Source organism: Thermobia domestica, chromosome 16, assembly GCF_964235325.1.
Source record: "Thermobia domestica chromosome 16, izTheDome1.hap1.1, whole genome shotgun sequence".
Taxonomy (NCBI): Eukaryota; Metazoa; Arthropoda; class Insecta; order Zygentoma; family Lepismatidae; genus Thermobia; species Thermobia domestica.
In genome coordinates, this window is record NC_137469.1 from 156,113,954 (window position 1) to 156,132,159 (window position 18,206).

The following is an 18,206-nucleotide window of genomic DNA, read 5'->3' on the forward strand; positions in this document are numbered from 1 at the left end:
CCGGATCTTCGGGCCACCGGTGCTAATGCAGGCGAACTGGTCTGTGACTCACCTTCCATTCCCCAACACTGTTTTTCTCCTTGTAGCTACAGGAGTTCTTTTTTCTCATACCTCCAGGCTTTGCAACAAACACTATATTATCCATAAAAAAATGTTCGTTTTGTGGTGAACCATATGTGACAGCAAATTATGAGAATAACATATAGAGTAGATATACGTATATTAAACTAAATTAAAGACAGAAAAGAGGATAAAGCAAACTGTACATATATATGAATGAATAGGCGTGCGTTTATAATATGAATTAAGAATGTTAAATGTTTTTCTTCCTAGATAACTATGCAACGAATAACTCTTACATGTTTTGAGGGTTGCATATTAGCGTTACTCAAAGGGTACATTTATGAATGAATAGGTTATGAACAGCCACCGTTATTCGTGAAGATGTTAATGGATTCACTCCATTAATAGACTCGACCACAATAATCTCTCTGGTTATCTATTGCCGAAAACAGAATTTGAAAAATCACTTTCGTTTATGGTATCATGTGAAAAAACGGACGGACGGATGCACATATTAACATTTAATCTTATAAGGTCCACTAACGCGAGCACAGTTCAGGGAAGTAAGCCGACACATTGTAATTTTAATAACTTTGGTACTGCATTATTCTTACGATATTTTCCAAATTCAAAGTTTTGGGGTTACAGTATTCAAGACAATTTAGATGAATATTTGGTCATTGAGATGTTTTCTAAATATGTATTTTCGACATTTATTGTTATTTCTCTTTCGATAGAATTGAATGCAAAAATTATAAAGAAAACCGGTGTTTTTATTTTATCTCACAACTCGTTTAAATTCCAATTTTGCATTATATTTGATCAGGAAACAATTTCCTTCTTCTAACAAGTACTAAATCATTTTGCTAATACAAAGTCAATCAATAGGAAATAAAAATTGTTTACAAGAATTGAGTGAACGAACACACGAAGTAACTCCCTTCGACACGAATCCGTTTGTTTATTTTCAGCGCTGTGAAATATATACATTTTTAGAGAAAAAGCGAGAGATCCTTATAAATTGCATGAAAACATCTGGAGATGATACAGTCACGTGAGATGTCTGGGTTGGCAACGGTTAGGCGGAGACTACAGCGCCGGGCTGTTGATCGTGGTACATTAGAGCAAATTCCATACTACGTAAGGACCAATAGAACAGCAGTGGGTGAAAGTGTAAAATGGGAGACCTCTCTGACTTCCAAAGAGGACAAATTGTTGGCACTCGTCTATCTGGCACGAGTGTGCTGGCTGTATCGCGAGGGACAGTGTCTAAGTGATGATGACCTACAGAACTTACGACAAAATCATATCGGCGAAGAGAAACAGTTGTCGGAAGAAAACCCTAAGTCCCACCGAGCGGATTTTCACTCAGATTCGTCGTTCGGTGCAACTAACGGTTAGGCCGAAATAGTACCTCTAATAGCCTGTGTCGCAATCATAGTCCAGCGCAAATTATATTACACAGACATATGGGATCGAGTTGCACGGGCAAAACCGTTGATAAGGAACCATAACGCTTTAGCCCACAGTCACAGTGCATCCGATTTTTCACTCTGGCGATTACGGCCTACTGGTCGGCCGACCGCGTCTTCCGACTGCTTGGTCACACTGCAACCGATCCGTTGTCAGTCTGTCTTCTTGTGGGATACAGTATGGATTAGGAATTGCTGCTATTAGAAAATCCTGTGCTAAAAATATTACTTTTAGAGGAAGATAGAAGCGAATAATGTAAATACTATTTTCAAGAAAGAGAGAAATATGGTGAGTTTCAAACGCTATTTCCAAAGTTGGTGGAGCAGCCACAGAAGTTTTTTCAGTACTTCAGAATGGAACAGGATATATTTTGACACATCTTACAGAAGATCCGAGGACGCATAGAGAAGCAAAGTAATCTTCGAAAGTGTATATGAGCAGAAGAACGGCTTGCTGTAACATGCAAATAGGAGTCTCAATACTCGCGATGAGTTGTAAACCACCCGTTAGTCTGGCGTAGTTTGACGACAAAAACAAAATAATTTGTTTCCAATCGGTGGTCGGTAGAAGTCGCCCGTAGTCGGCAGACCATGCCGGCGCCAGTCTGACCACGTAAACTTCTCTCAATGCATTTATTTATTTCACCGATGTCGTCAGAGTATATCAGACTAAAAAATCGGTGAAAGTCGGATCCGCTGCGACCATAGGCGTAGCAAGACGACAGTGGGACCGCGAGCATGCAACCTGGACCGTTGACGACTGAAAAGAATATGATATGGTCAGCTGAATCATCATTCACCTTATTTCAAACGCAAACCGTGTTTATGGTGGTGGACGCTCAAAGACGCGTATGATCCGCAGTGTCTCCACCCAACTGTGAAATTTGGCGGCGGCTCTGTAATATGGTGAGCCGCAATATTCCAATTTCCAGTTGGACTTGTCGCATCACTATCCGTGATTATGTCGCGATTTTAGGGGACCATGTGCATCTTACAGTCCAGATATTGCTTCCGCCGATGGCGCCATATTCCAGGATGATAATGCAATCATTGACACAGTTGAAGCTATTGCAGCATGGTTTGAGGAATATTGAGTTGAGCTTCAACACTTCCCCTGACCTGCCCAATACCGGGACATAAACACAATTAAATATCAGTAATCCATTTTGGACATACGAACCCAAAGTAGATTTCCACCTCCATTCTCAGAGTAATGCAATGCATAGGAAATGGTGTAATATCTCACTTGCTATCATTCACAACTTCTATAACTCCATTTCACGTCAGCAGAGCTGTTTTGGTCCAATATCATATTAGTTTGGTAAGTTGCACTTTTTTCATGTGTTTCTATTACATTGGTAAGGATCTATATGTCTACAGGGTGGACAATCTATTCTGATACGCAATTGTAAATTTAAATAAACAGGCAAAAATGCTGATTTTTTGTAGCATGCAAATATCGACAGGAAACGTTGTTTGACATATTCAGAAATATCATCAGGTTATCAGTGTTGCCAAGTTCTATTTTTTTTCAAATAGCGCTATGTCAAGTAATTGCATATATCAAATCTACATATCAAACGAAAATTTACAATATCACATTTGATATTAAGTGTTGCAAACTAAGAAGGCTACAATATCACAAATTTCCAAATTCTCGTGACCTCTATAGCACTAAGAACATAAGCGAGACAGACTAGTCAATGCATTTTTAAAGTACTTCAATTCTAATACTATGATCACGATATGATGGATTTCGAATGAATAGGAACAAAGTTATGAGATTTAAAATTGACTTTTTTCAAATCTATTTCGAAAGACTGCCTAAATAATTACTTCAGCCAAGCACAGATATGGTTTTCGAAAGATGTACCGATAATAATGCCATTACATCAATCTAATACCTCAAATAGTTCTGGAGACATTGTGAACACTAGTAAAGTTTACAACACTGGTAAAAATTATGTAATTCCGAAAACTTGCTGTGATTGCACCTGCAATAAAATATTGTTGTAATATTATAGAAGAAAGGGAAAGGCAAAGTTCTCACAAATACGACATTTTAAGCAACATAGTAATTTTACCATTTTTCATATCTCCGAAATGTTTGTCCTGTAAACGGTATTATGATCTATATGTCCATTCAAAACTACCTACGTAATTAGATATGATACCTACCCAAGCACTTGTTGAAATAAAGTCCTTTAAACAAAGGCAAAATTTCTATTCCTTGTAGCTTTGTTACTGCTTGTTCAAAATACATCGTACGATGACCGTCGTATTCGACCGACACTGAAGTACTTCGAGTAAATTGCCCCATCCGTCTCACTTGCATTATTTCTGTTGTATAATAGAAGCCTCAAACATTTCGTTGTTTTGAATACTGTAGTGTCCTTAGTTTGCAGCGCTGTGTAACAAGAGTGGAATGATGAGTTTATTTAACATGCAGATTTGAAATATGTAATAACTTGACGTAGTGCCGTTTGAAATAAATTACCGTTTATGTTGGGTTGGCATCACTGTTAGTTTGGTGATACTACAGTATATGTCAAACAATGCCCCCTGTCGATGTCTATATGTGCGAAATTTCAGCGTTTTGTATCTGTTAGTTTGAAAGTTAGAAGAGCGTATCAAAATGAATAGTCCCCTTAATGCACTCACCTCGCACATGCTCAGCCGATTAGTAAACTACACGAACTACTCTGCACTCAAGAGGAAAGAGCGAAATCTTTTGCCACCCAGGAAACCCGTTTATCCAGATACTATTCCATCAACAGCAGTTCAGCAAAGTCCAAGAAAACTCACATTGACTGCAAACAAACTACACTGAGATGCTCGAAATTTCCGCAGAATCATGGACCGGACCAATTAAGTCACCTAAGCAAAGTTTTCAGCAGAATTTTCCAGCAAATACTGTCTGACACCTAACCGAGCATCTACTTCCAGAGCATCTATTCGTCTTAAACCACTTTCCAGTTTAGTCGCACAACTCACAAGAAGTATGGAGAAGATTAAATATAAATTCAAATACCAAGAACATACAGTAGGTATATTCTTGGACATCGAAAAAGCCTTTAACAATGTGTGACACTTTGGTCTGCTTTATGAGAAACATCATCATTTCTTGGTACCTGAATCAATGTAATATCACTTCTCCGTGATCGTCAATATCGAATGAAAATCAACCCACCATACTTGCAACATTATCCCTTTACAATTGAAATTCCAGAAATATCCTGCCCTTCATCAATATTCTACTCCATCTACACGGTGGATATTCCGACATCTTCCAATACGCTCCTGAGAGCATTTACTTATAATACTGTCATCTTCGCTTAGAACAATAACATATATTTCACACAAATCTGGTTCATTTTGAAGACTATCTGTGCAGCATTACATAAAAACATTATCTATAAGCACTTTACAATTACCTGCTATCCCACCTATTCACGTTCAATACCAGTATCTAGGTCTACAACAAGATGAGAATAAGCCAATTCGTCGTCGCACATCAAGCATGAGAACACACTGCACCTTATTACCAAGCATCACTATAACGATTCTAAATTTAAGCCGCAAGAATTATCTCACGACTGGGGGCGCGGTGGCTCAGTGGTAGAGCGTTCACCTCCGGTGCTTGGGGTCCTTGGTTCGATCCCAGCTCGCGCCGTGTGGACTTTGTGGTGGACAAACTCCATGCTCGTGGGTTTTCTCGGGGTTCTCCCGATTCCTCCCCCTTCCTTCATTCCACCATTTCACTCATCTCTCTTCATCACCGTCTCCTTTAGCCTAACCGGCATAACCGTGGGACGTAAAACTAAAGATTTCATTTCATTTTTTATCTCACGACACCAAAGTTGCCCAATTGCACGAGAACTTGAACGTCGCCTACATCAACGAAGTCATCAAAGAACAATCAAGAACGTTCTCGAAATTACTGTATCGCACTCAACATGAAAATTTCACCACATTGGATACCTAGATCTTCCACGACAAAATTATGCTATACCAGCACTTCTCGTAACTCATTGTTTATACAATAAGACTGCGATAGTAGCGCTCCTTCCATCATCTCATTTCATCAATTTCATGTCAGGATTACTACCATCACAAATAAGAGGAAAGGTTCATGCCAGTAAAGTAGTCTAGGCAAAGTTAAAATCTATTCATTTCCATGGTACGTAATCTGGTACTAAGAGTCTGGTTTAATCATGGGATATGTGGATTTGTAGTAGGTTAAAGCACATTTGGGGATTTCTTGGAGTTCTTCTGGTTTTTTGCTCTATTTCTATTGATCAACTCCCCCTTCAACACTACTTCACATTTATCAATCACTTCCTTTGTCTTATAGAACATAATAGAGGGACGTGTAACTATAGACTTCATTTCATTTCTAAGGAAACTTCGATTTGAGTGATTGTTATGCTGATTAGCTTGTGGTTAGTGATAACTTACACGTAACTATAAGGAATATAAGTTTGAACGTTACTGTACTTTAGTAACATTTACAAAAAAAAAAAAAAAACTAAATCTCTCATTTTGAGTGCTAACTTTCCACACTTACATCAAGAACATCAAAAGAATGTGGACTACACCAAAAATATTTAATGAGGACTTGAAAAGGGAACAACCAAATTTATTAAACAGAAATAGACCTTTAAAAAAAGGAAAAGACAATATGTTCTAATATAGATTGTTTTCCGAGAAGTTGAGTATACTTGGTAACTTCCAGCAGTAAGTAGTGTTGTAAAAAAACGGTTTTTTTCTGTGAAGTTTTTTTTTCAATAAAAAACATCGTTCTTTTTCATGTTTTTTTTTTCAAAAGTCTGTTTTCTTTCTGACAACTATTATTTATTGATTTATGTTGCAGATTATTGAAATAATCAATAGAACTTGAGTCGAAGCACTCGTAATTTATAAATCGTTTGTTTCTTTGTACCTGTACGATCAAAATTGTGTAATTATTCCTTTCTGACCCAAGTCATTTTGGGTATTTTCCTACATTTTCAGTTAGTGACTTATTGCTCAAAAACCATTTATTCGATTGATATGGTTAAGACCTTGCTTTTTTTAGAAAATGGATGTGGCTATTTTTTGGTGTAAGTTGTATTTCAGTGCTGCCAACGGGTGGGAAATTGTTGAGGAAAATGTAGGGGTGAAAATTTACAAAAACATCCCTAACCGTATATCAAAATTTTTTGTATCTATCACCACTGCTGCCATATGTGTTCAAGTCACCTAAAAAAATTCTGTGGTATGTTGACAAGGTACAGTGAAATCCTGAAGTCGCTGGCTTCCATTCAAAGAGGTAAAGAAAAAATTCTCTGTCATCATACATATGAAATTTTGACACTTTTTACGCCTCAGAAGCAAAAATCAACAGATATGGTGAAACTACAGCTTCTCTAATTATCCTATTGAAAATTTTTATGGTGCGTTCTGTAGGTCAAAGAGAAAGATTTCAGATAGTGGTACCTTTGTTTGAATGTAGCCAACAAGAGAGTAATAATAAAGGGGAAAAGGGAAATTTTCCGAATTTTTCAACTAAAATCGGGAATTAAGTGTTTTGGCTGGAAACACTGCCATCAGACAGACGAAAACTATCTTTAAAAAAACCCTTCGTACCCCAAGAATATATCCTACAAGTATCATGGCGATATCTAACAAAGTAAGCATAAAATTTTAAAAAAAATCTCATTCTAACTCAGAAATTCACCATTTTCTTACCATTTACAGAACATGGTTTATTATAAATCTCAACTGTACTTCCCCTAATTATTCTAGTGATACTTTTCATGGTGTGCTGTGTAGGCTAAGCACACACTGGACGGGGCTTTTAGACACTGGTACGTTTGTTCTAATGTAACCAACAAGAGGGAAATAATAGAGACAAAACAGATAATTTTCCCAAAATTTGCCCGTTAAATCTGGAATTAAAATTTTCTGTAGCTGGCAACACTGCAACCAGACAGACGCAATCTATCTTAAATTAAACATTGGTACACCACTAATGTATCCTACAAGTATTATGGCGATATTTAATGAACAAAGCTTCTAATTACCAAAAATATGTTACGGTAAACAGAAAAGTAGGGAAAAACTAGAAAAATCAAGGGTTAGAACTTAAATACAATTTTTCGTGCGTCCCCTAATTACCCCATTGTAACGATATGTACTCGCGTTTGTTCAGTAAGAACAAATGTTCGATTCGCGTAAGCTGACTTGCACTACGTACGGATTTTTAAACAAAAATTTCGAATTTTTTGCCCAAATTTAGGGAAATTTTAATTTCCCTGATTAGCAACACTGCGCGCAGGCCCGTTAAATTAATGTCAACAGTTAGGTATCCAACCGAGGTATCTACCTGACAAGTTTTAAGGAGATCTCTCTACAACGAAGGAAGCTACAGGGAAAAAAGAAGTAAAGGAAATTCGAAAATTATCGAATTTTTGACTGGGGTGAAATTTGAGAAGAGAATTCGACACCAGAAGAAAAAGAAATTAATATGATAAATTATGGTCCAACCACATTTGGCAAAAATAAATATCCCGATATCTTAATTAGTGTCCACACAGGAGCAGATTAAAAAAGTGACACACCCGTGTGTGCCACTTCGGCCACCTGGGTCCGAAAGGGTTACGAGGGTACACTTGATTACATTTTTTGACTACTAACACGTGTTGTTGTAGTTATAGTCTCGACTAATAATAATATCGTTGTTGTAAACAATAACTTTATAGGAAGATTTTCTCTCCTTTTCACAACTTAGTTCCAAACTGACTGTAATAATTATCGAGGCATTTCTCTTCTGTCAATATCCTATAAAATCCTTTCAAATATTCTATTAGCAAGACTGACCCCATACGCAAATGAAACTATTGGAGATTATCAGTGCGGATTTAGATGAAATCGATCAACTATCGACCAAATATTTACCATTCGTCAAATACTCGAAAAAAAGTGGGAATACAATACCCCAGTGCATCAACTATTTATTGATTTTAGAAAGGCGTACGACTCGGTTAGGAGAGAAACATTATACAACATTCTTACAGAACTTGGAATACCGAGAAAGCTAATTAGATTAATTAAGATATGTTTAAATGAATCCGAAAGTAAAATCCGGGTAGGAAAATTTTTGTCCACCAGCTTTCACATCGAAAATGGCATGAAACAAGGAGATGCGTTGTCGCCATTATTATTTAACTTTGTTCTGGAATACGCTATAAGGAAAATCAAAGATAGCAACCAGGGCCTAGAGTTGAACGTTATTCACGAGGTTATGGCATATGCTGATGATGTAAATTTAATAGGGGATGAGAGGAGAACAATAGAAAGAAATGCAGAGATCTTATTAAACGCTTGCAGGGACATGGGTTTAGAAGTAAATGCAAAAAAAAAAAAAAAAAAAAAAAAAAACTAAATACATGGAAGTGCGTCGGGACCGTAATACAGCAAATTATGGATGCGTAAAATATTAAATAATACTTTTGATAAAGTGGATAGTTTCAAATATCTAGGATCAATATTAACAGAGGAAAATCATATCCACGAAGAAATTAAATGTCGACTAAAAGCAGGGAATTCGTGTTACTATTCGGTTCAAAATTTCTTGTCGTCGCGAATTCTGTCGAGGAATTTGAAGCTTAAAATATACAAAACGATAATCATGCCTGTTCTTTTGTATGGCTGCGAAACATGGTCACTTACTTTGAGGGAAGAACATAGACTGAAAGTATTTGAGAACAAGATCCTGAGACGAATATTCGGACCCAAGAAGAACGGGAATGGGGAATGGCGGAAACTTCATAACGAGGAACTACGTAATTTATACGGTTTACCCAACATTGTTGGGGTCGTCAAGTCTAGGAGGCTTAGGTGGGCGGGTCATGTAGCTAGAATGGAAGAAAGTAGAAACGCTTTCAAAATCTTGACTGGAAGACCAATCGGAAAACGACCATTAGGAAGACCTAGGCGCAGATGGGAGGACAATATTAAGATGGATCTCGCAGAGATTGGAATACAAAGTAGAAACTGGATGCAGTTAGCTAAGGATAGAAGTCAGTGGAGAGCTTTTGTGAACGCGGCATTGAACCTCCGGGTTCCATAGGCCATAGAGTTAGTTAGTTTTAGTTCCAACACTGTTGGTGAGAAATGCAGGGTGTTTCAAAATGAATATCGGGTTTTTAAGTCTTTGTAGTACTTATTACATTTTACGTTCAATTATAAACAATACATCAAGTAAAAGAGCACTTCAGACAGTCTTTGTTAAAAGTGTTCGATGTGAGATTCATTCGTCACACGGCACACATCTAGTCGATAGGCGAGAAAAGCCCATAAACTTTCCACCATATGGCACAAAACACAATCAATTTAGGGGAGTGTCTTTTCAACTGTAATATCTCCTGAGGATTTACTGACGGCCAGATGCCAACGTTATGAGTGTTCACATTAGCTCTTAGGTGAAATGTCGATTTATCACTGAAGACGACACGATCCAGAAAATATTCATTGTTATGCAGCAATATTTCACTTGCGACATTGGCGCGTAAACCCTAGTCTGTAGGCTTTAGACTTGTAGCAACTGCAAACAATAAGGACGTAGTTGCAAACGTCTCCTTAATATTCTTCACAGAGACGGTCGCACTGTACAGACTCAGTCTTTATTAAAACACAAAAAGTTTTCTGCTCTCTAGTCTCCATCAACTTGCTCTTTCTAACGGCAGACAGAAGAAACAATGCATGTACACTCATGTCCAAAATGATTGTCGCATATCTATAACTGTCTTCTTGTAAGAATATAGCATGATGATTTTCCAGGGTACTTTTAAAACTGATGCTAAGTGTATAATCGGGAAATGTATATTTGGAGTAAATTTCATAGGAACAGAATTATAAATACGAAAATTAGAATGAGTAAGACAAAATGTTGATAAATGGACAAGAAAGTTTTATTTTCGTTTTATTGTTCTTATTTTCTGCTCTTTTGACATGAAATTTGCAACATACATATGTTTGCCGATTATACACATACTAACATTATAAAGATACCGGGCGAATTCGTTATCAAATTATATTCCTACAACAACATATTTATAGACATGCGACAATAATTTTAGACATGAGTGTACATGCGTGCGTACAAAACTGTTTAAGTTGCTCTTTCATTTGATATAATATTTATAATTGTAAGTTAATTGTAATAGATACTACAAAGTTTCAAAACTCTAAAATTAATTTTGAAACACCCTGCATGACTTCAAATTGTGTAATCCTATATTCATGTCTTGTATATACATATCATCAGGGCCGGCCCTAGGCAATTTGTCGCCCCGTGCAATGGCATAATTTGCGGCCTCCCCCTTTCTCCAGAAAGAACAAATCTTAAAAATCATGATTTTAAGTATGCTACTCCAGCATGAACAATGAAGAGGAGGGTAAGTGCAGTTGCACTCAGAAAGGCTTAAATACTTACTAAAAATGCAATCCCGTTGTCTGTTTTCTTTAAATATTAATCTATTATGTTAGTGAAAGATAAAGCAAACACACCTACAGAGGAAGGATGGTAATCCTTTTTATAGAATTCAATATCGAGGTTCAATCTCAATGTATCACTTTGCAATTCCAGTGCAACTAGCTCTTTTATCTTTATTTCTTGATTTTTCTTCTACATCTGTTAACATTTCTTTAAAAACTTGCTTCGATTTTCAATGATAAGGAACTTGTTTCTGACAAAAACAAGAGTAGTTGTCATATCAAAATTGTGATAATTAACTAAATGGAACAGATATTCGCTACTGTTCGAGAATTGAATACTTGTATTTGACAACAATCAAGCAATTTGTGCTAGGATTTGTTTGACCATTTGCTTTAGCATTCTGCATGTGATTTTAAACTAATGCGATCTAAACATAATTTATGAATGTAGTATTCAAATAGGTCAGCTTAGTAAATGTAACTACCATCATCATGAAGTCTGTTTCCAACAAGAAATATTTAATTTAAATAATATACTTATGACAGAAATTGTCGGACCCTCCAAACTTGCCGCTCCATGCAAATGCACGTGTTGTATATATGGTAGAACCGGCTCTGCATATAATATATATCTGGTCGACAAATTATTTATATATGATATTTAGAAAAATACTATTAGTCAAATTAGTATTAGTTTTTACCTTTAGGCAAGTTATTTGAATTTTATACTGTTCGTGACAATGTTTAGAGTACTTATTAAAGATCTGCTTTCACGGAAAAACAAAATTTCATTTCTACTTTTATTTCTTAGTTGATATTGATGAAAACTGCTGAAACCCGAATTGTTAGTAGGTATGCTATTCATAGAAATTGTAAATATTTGTAGCGTATCAATATCTAGCTTTTAATTTATGTTGCATTTTACGGTAATTATACCTACCTAAAAATATTTCATACTTAAGGAGACGTAAGATGCGTTACAGATGACTATTTGAAAAAAAACGAGAGGCAATGTTTTTTTTTTCTAAAAAAAAAACGTACATTTCTGAAAAAATACGAACGTTTTTTTTTCTATTTACAACACTAGCAGTAAGTAAAGTGTATATGCTAAATTATGATCATATGTTTCATAAGTTTAAAGTGAGTGCGTGTATTCGTAAATTAAATTACAATATACAGAGGAAGAGGTACATCGTGCATAGGGTAAAGTAAGAATAGTTCAAGCACAATTCAAAATATGTGTATAAAATAGCTAATATTGAAGCATTATTGTTGAGAATAACGCTTCAATATGTAATTGAGTGCCTTGTATATAATACCAGACCCGCAACCGTTGTCGAACGTGATTGTGCTATTAGTGGTGGTAGTCTTGCAAAACCTCTGCTTTCCGCTATCTCTCCTACTGGGGTCGGGAAGATCGGGCACATAAGTAGGTTAGATTGCGCACGACGATGATACCACAGAAACAACCTGGTAAAACCAAAGTATAGAAGATGCTGTAGAAACATTACAAAACTTAAAGTGACAATTTGTATGCTACTATACGATACATTACTTAATATCGATACTATCGAAACACAATTATAAACTGTGCTACCAAAGAAATAACCAATCTTGAAACTGACATTTACTCGTACTTATAAAACCACATTGAAACAAACATTTACCTCAGACCCGTATCTAGAATACTTAGACAGAGGAAGTCAAGATCATTGAGGACTGACTTGAGGTTACTACTCATGCATGGGAGCTACATTCCAACACACCAGAGAACTTTCCAGCGGTTCAACCCCCGACGTTACCTCTTAGCTATGGGACTGATGTACCTCAGAAGAAACTTGTAGTTATCGGATATTTTCTCATTATTCTCTCGAGTACAACGTTCAGGAACAATGTTACTTATTCTGCATGCGCGATCTATCCTATTATCGAATTCAATGAATATCTGCGTGATTTCTCCTACTTCATGATTTTGCGATCTAATGATGAGCGCAAGAGTCTTGGTTTTGCAGTTTGTGCAAGAGTCTTGCATGCAAGACCAAGACAGGAATCCCGATGCAAGACCAAGACCAAGGATTGCAAAAACAAGATCAAGACCATAAATGCAAGCCCAAGACTCTTGCCCAAGAGTCTTGCACAAATACTATTGAACTTTTTATAGAATGTAAAAAGGAAGGGGAAAAATCATTACATCTTTCACTTAAATTTCTTGACTTCAGTAAACATGCTACTAGAGTGAATATATTCCCAGTGGTTTATGCAATCCGTGTGAATCGATCTGCCCCAGTAGCATATACCTATAGTATGTCGTTTTCTGAATTGATTGATCGCGAGACGACCGAGAGCATAATTCTATGAATTGTTACAAAGCAAGAGTAAAAGTAAGGGGGAACGCGGGGTGACGTCGTCCTCCCACTTTCAAAAATATCTATGGCGTTCCCCACTTCCTAAAAAAAATTACAACGAGCAAAGATAGGCACGGGAACGGTGTGACGTCATGAGTTCCTCTACCTTTTCGGACGCACTTTTACCCCTGTTACAAAGAATAAGAACATGGTCTGATTTACTTTGGTCATCATTTTATTCATTTACGACAGAATATGATTGGATTTGGAAAATCATACGAAGAATACTTGTGTTCATAAGAAACGAATAAGCGAAAAGTAAACTAAAACATGTTATGGCCGTGGTGGTTCCGTAGCCGGTGGGTGTAGCCGGGCGGTCTAAGGTATTCGGCTGATGATTGTGGAGTAAAGCCCATTGGGGGTTCTAGTCCCTCTGTAGTAGCAAGGATGGGATTTAACTGTCCTCGATGTTTCTGTGTTTGTGTCCCTGTCAAGCCTAGTAGTCCGAAAAGTGTGGAAATAGAAAAATAAGTCAAGAAGTTTTAAAAAGTGGTAGAGTGTTCACCTCTGGGGTATGGGGTCCCTGGTTCTATCCCATCCTGCGTCATATGAGCTCTTTTGGTGGATAAACACCGCGTGCGTGGGTTTTCTCGGGGTTTTCCCGTTTCCTCCTGCTTTTTTATTTCACCATTTCATTCTATTCCCATTATCACTGTCTCCCTTAGCCTAATCGGCATAATTGTGGCACATAAAACTAGATATTTCATTTCTCAACATACTAATAGTGTTCTTCCGTAACTAAAGAGAAATTAGTATTGAACATCGATAATTCCGTACACCATTGGTGCCGACTACATGGGTATGGTCTTGGCTTCAGTTGGGTATTTTTAATGTGTGCTCATAAAATTAGTATCGAAATAACATTTTCATGACATTGACAAAAACTTGTGTATGTGACCGCAAGTTTGATTTCATGGCCGGATGCTTATACGTTAAATGATTGATTATCAATATAACTTTTACCCTCCTTAGGTATACGACACATCGACGATTGAACGATATTATATTATACAGCAATAAATAGTCCATATTCACATGTAAGTGTGATTTTGTACAGTTATTTCAAATGACTTGGAGTTTGATGCCGTTACTTTGTATTTCTAATATAGTTCAAAAGTATTTATATAAATTGAGTTTAAACAAAAGACATAGACAGTTGAGTCGTTTTCAGATTTCACTCAAATTATTCTAAAATATTTAGAGGTTTGATTATAATCATTATTATTCTATTTATTTTCTCTCTTTTTGGCCAATATTGCTAAACATATCATCATCATTATAGTTATTCTGCCATTATTGGCAAGTCACTTACTACCAACTGAGAAGCTTCGATGTACGGTGGTCCTCAGCTAGTCTCTTCGTCTTGACGTAGCAATTTTCTGTTTAAATACCTTCCTTCAATTACAGTGTCCTGCCTCTCTTTTCTTCCACCATGCTCTCTAGCACATCCCTCATAATATAGTTCCTCCTCAGCCAATGTCCCAACCAGTTCCTCTTTCTCATCTTAATTACATCTAAAATTCTTCTTTTCTCTCCTACTGCTACGATTTCTAACACCTCGTTCGTTTTCCGTTCAATCCATCTTATTCTCTCCTTTTTTCTCCATGTCCATGTTTCGAAAGCCTCCAATTTTTCGTCACTTTTGCGTGATGTCCATGTCTCTGAGCCCTTGAGTACATATTGGAATCAATGAAACGAAATCTCAATATTTAATTGAAAGTTTGTTCAATACAAAGATTAGCTAATCATGGTTAAAAAGTAAGTCTTACACCTTTAGAGTGTAACAATAATTTTGCAAATCATGGTATTTCAGTAATCTCTGCCGTCTTGAGTTTCTTTCATGCGTCTCAGGGGTAGCCTCCCCAGTTTGGGAACCAGTGGAGTGTTGGATGTTAAAAAATATAAAAAGATTACGAAACATTCTAATTTATCTTATAAGTAGTGACGCGTGGACACCCATCGGAAATAGAATAAAGATCGTCTATGTTATACACTTTCATCATAATTACACAAAGGTAAACTATATTACATTTAAAAACATACATTGTATTTCTGTTACTATTGGTGCATTGTATTATTTATTATCCCTTATATCAAGAGTAAAATTTACCTATGAAAAGCATAAGATTTCTTAAAAGCAAAACTTGCAAGACCCTTGCAAGCAAGACAAAGACCAAGACCAAGGGTATCAGTGCAAGTCCAAGACCAAGACTGGATGCGCAAGACCAAGACCATTTGCTCATCACTAGCTATCCGTTCTATTTGAGTAGGGAATAACGAATTAATATAGCTTTGGAAGAATTTTGCAGATTGACGCAAACTACATACAATGCTAGTTTCGACAATGAAGTAACTCAGATAGTTATCACTTTCTGATTATTTGACACCACAACTTTTCTATAATCTAATACCGAACGTTTGAGAAAATGTATGCACTTATTTTGCGCCATTCATGCAAAACGTTGAACATATTTGTCAGCAAACAGCTTATATCGACACATGAATTTAACTGTCGATTCTATTTGCTAAGTTGCCAATTCTCCATCCGCTACAACTCGCCGTCCACTTTCTTTGCCCACATTTGACCCGCGTGTGGACTTGCCTACTGCGCGATCTCGCCTGACTTTACCCTCCGCCTATAACTTCCATGTCAGTCCTGATAACATACCATGATTATCTTGGTGTATACTATGGTTAACTTCTTACTCAAATGAACAAAGATGGCTTGTAGCTGTAAAATGCTGTAAAATAACTCTGAAGAATGTGTAAGACATTTATGATGTATTACGGATAATGTTGGACATGGCTGTATATTACCTACAGTATATGTGTGGAAGGAGAGGGAAAGGGAGAGTGAGAAAGAGAAGATCTCAGGTTTTTAATAAAACAAAAGCACAAGGGTTTATTTAACTTCCGAAAGTCCCGTTGGCCCGCCGCGTACGGATCGCACACACATAATTCACCTGCTGTGCCATACAAGTATCATACGTGACTGCACGAGCAGCTAACTGAATATAGAGCAGACTGTAATCATTCCTTTTAAGGAGACATATCGTGTGATTCAATACACTACATTTGTCATAATTCATTTTCGATTTTTATCTACAAGCACAACCACAAGGCAGATAGTATCATGCATGCTCCATTCCCAGCGTCCCCTTCAGCACCAATATTCCGTTCGGCCAAAAAAAGATGTAAAAGAACTGATTTCAGTCAGAGCGCGATGAAGAACTTTCGTTGTGGTTTTTAACCGTTACATGTCCTTGACTTTATTCTTCTTTTCTTATTTTTGCTTTAATTAATTCCAACCCTTGTTTTAACTTTCTTGTGTGACACTCCTCGCTGTCTCAAACTAGTCCCTCATGTGTAAGAGACGTTGTACCACATACGTCATACTTAACGATCGTTCACCATCCTCTCTCCGCTACTACAACCACATATGCAATGCACACACGAAACAGGTTAGTGAGATCGGCAGCTTGTCTCGTTGTATGCTTTACGAATTTCAATTTCCCTAGAAAATCGAGAAGCAGGGTATTACTTCTGCTAAAGAAGTTTGGTGATGTTTTTGACATTTCAGTAATAGCACTTTCCTTGTACCTGAGTTAATTCAAGAAGGTAGCTAGCAGTTTGCAAGGCAAACAACTTGTTTGTGAGTTGCATGCATCGGTCAATGCCATTTTATTGAAAGTACAGCTTCTCTTTGGATGTAGAGATACTGATGTGTCTTATCGTAACAAATAATACAAAGACAGCAGTCATTGCCGTATTTACACGTTGGTCAACATGGACCATGATCTGGGTCGGCAAATTTTCTCGAACTCTCTTTTTCATACTTCATCTCTGAAAATTATAGAAATTTAGCGTCAAATATTGATATTAAAAAGAGGCATTTTCTAACGGCCCGGGCCGCTAAAAATCTTTAATAAGGTCTTAACGGCAGTTACTATTTCTTTGTAAAAAAAAAAAAAAAAAAAAAAATTGCAATACAAGTACAGTAAACTCCCGATTATCCGCGGAAATGGGTGGACTGGCAAACCGCCGATAACCGAATTTCGCAGATAAGCCGTAAACTGACCAAGAAAAAACACAAATTGAGACGATTTTTTTTGAATCTACTACTTCTTTAACTTTCAGTACAATTATGACTTAATTAACAATCGTTTTCTGTATTTCCAAGTTTATTGGTTTAAAAAATCGGTCAATCATTTTTATTCTCGTGTCAAAATATGTCTTCAATTTTTTTAACATTTCACAAACTGATCCATTGTTGCAAAAAAAGGAAGAAAAAGAAACAAGAAAGAAAAAGAAAAGAAAAGAAAGAACGTGGATAATCCGCAAAGCGAATATTCCGTCCGTGGGTAATCAAGGGTTTACTGCAATTAAAAGAATGAGAGAAGGGATAAATGTTAGTGTATTAAAGACTGCTAGACAAACGACAATTTTAGAAATTTTGACCACTGTTCATTAATTTTGAGTTTCTCCAGATGCTTAACTTTAAATAGCAGAATCAGTTAATACGTCTTTGGCCAGTTGTTTTGGCTGAAAATCACTTCAGTAGGTTATCTGTTCGGTATACTGGAAACACTGGACACGTCAATCACTCAATACTAACTTCAGAATATTATTCAATATTATATCATTCAATAAGTATATTACATTTCCTTTTCACTTTCATATTCTGTAGGTTGTTGGAGCTTCCGACACCAAAAAGGAACATGCTTGTTGTTGGAGCACCTTCAGTATACTCATCTTTGTTTTAGACATATTCTTTCATTATTTTGTT

The 18,206-nt window shown here is 36.6% G+C and overlaps 2 protein-coding genes across 3 annotated transcripts in view; one reads left to right on the forward strand and one right to left on the reverse strand.

Moving 5' to 3' along the window:
- Nox (NADPH oxidase) overlaps positions 1 to 18,206 on the reverse strand; it is a 613,528-nt gene that overhangs the window by 542,741 nt on the left and 52,581 nt on the right. The window lies entirely within an intron of this gene.
- Positions 1 to 18,206, forward strand: part of LOC145673477 (uncharacterized) — a 493,254-nt gene that overhangs the window by 47,750 nt on the left and 427,298 nt on the right. The gene's annotated exons all lie outside the window — the stretch shown is intronic.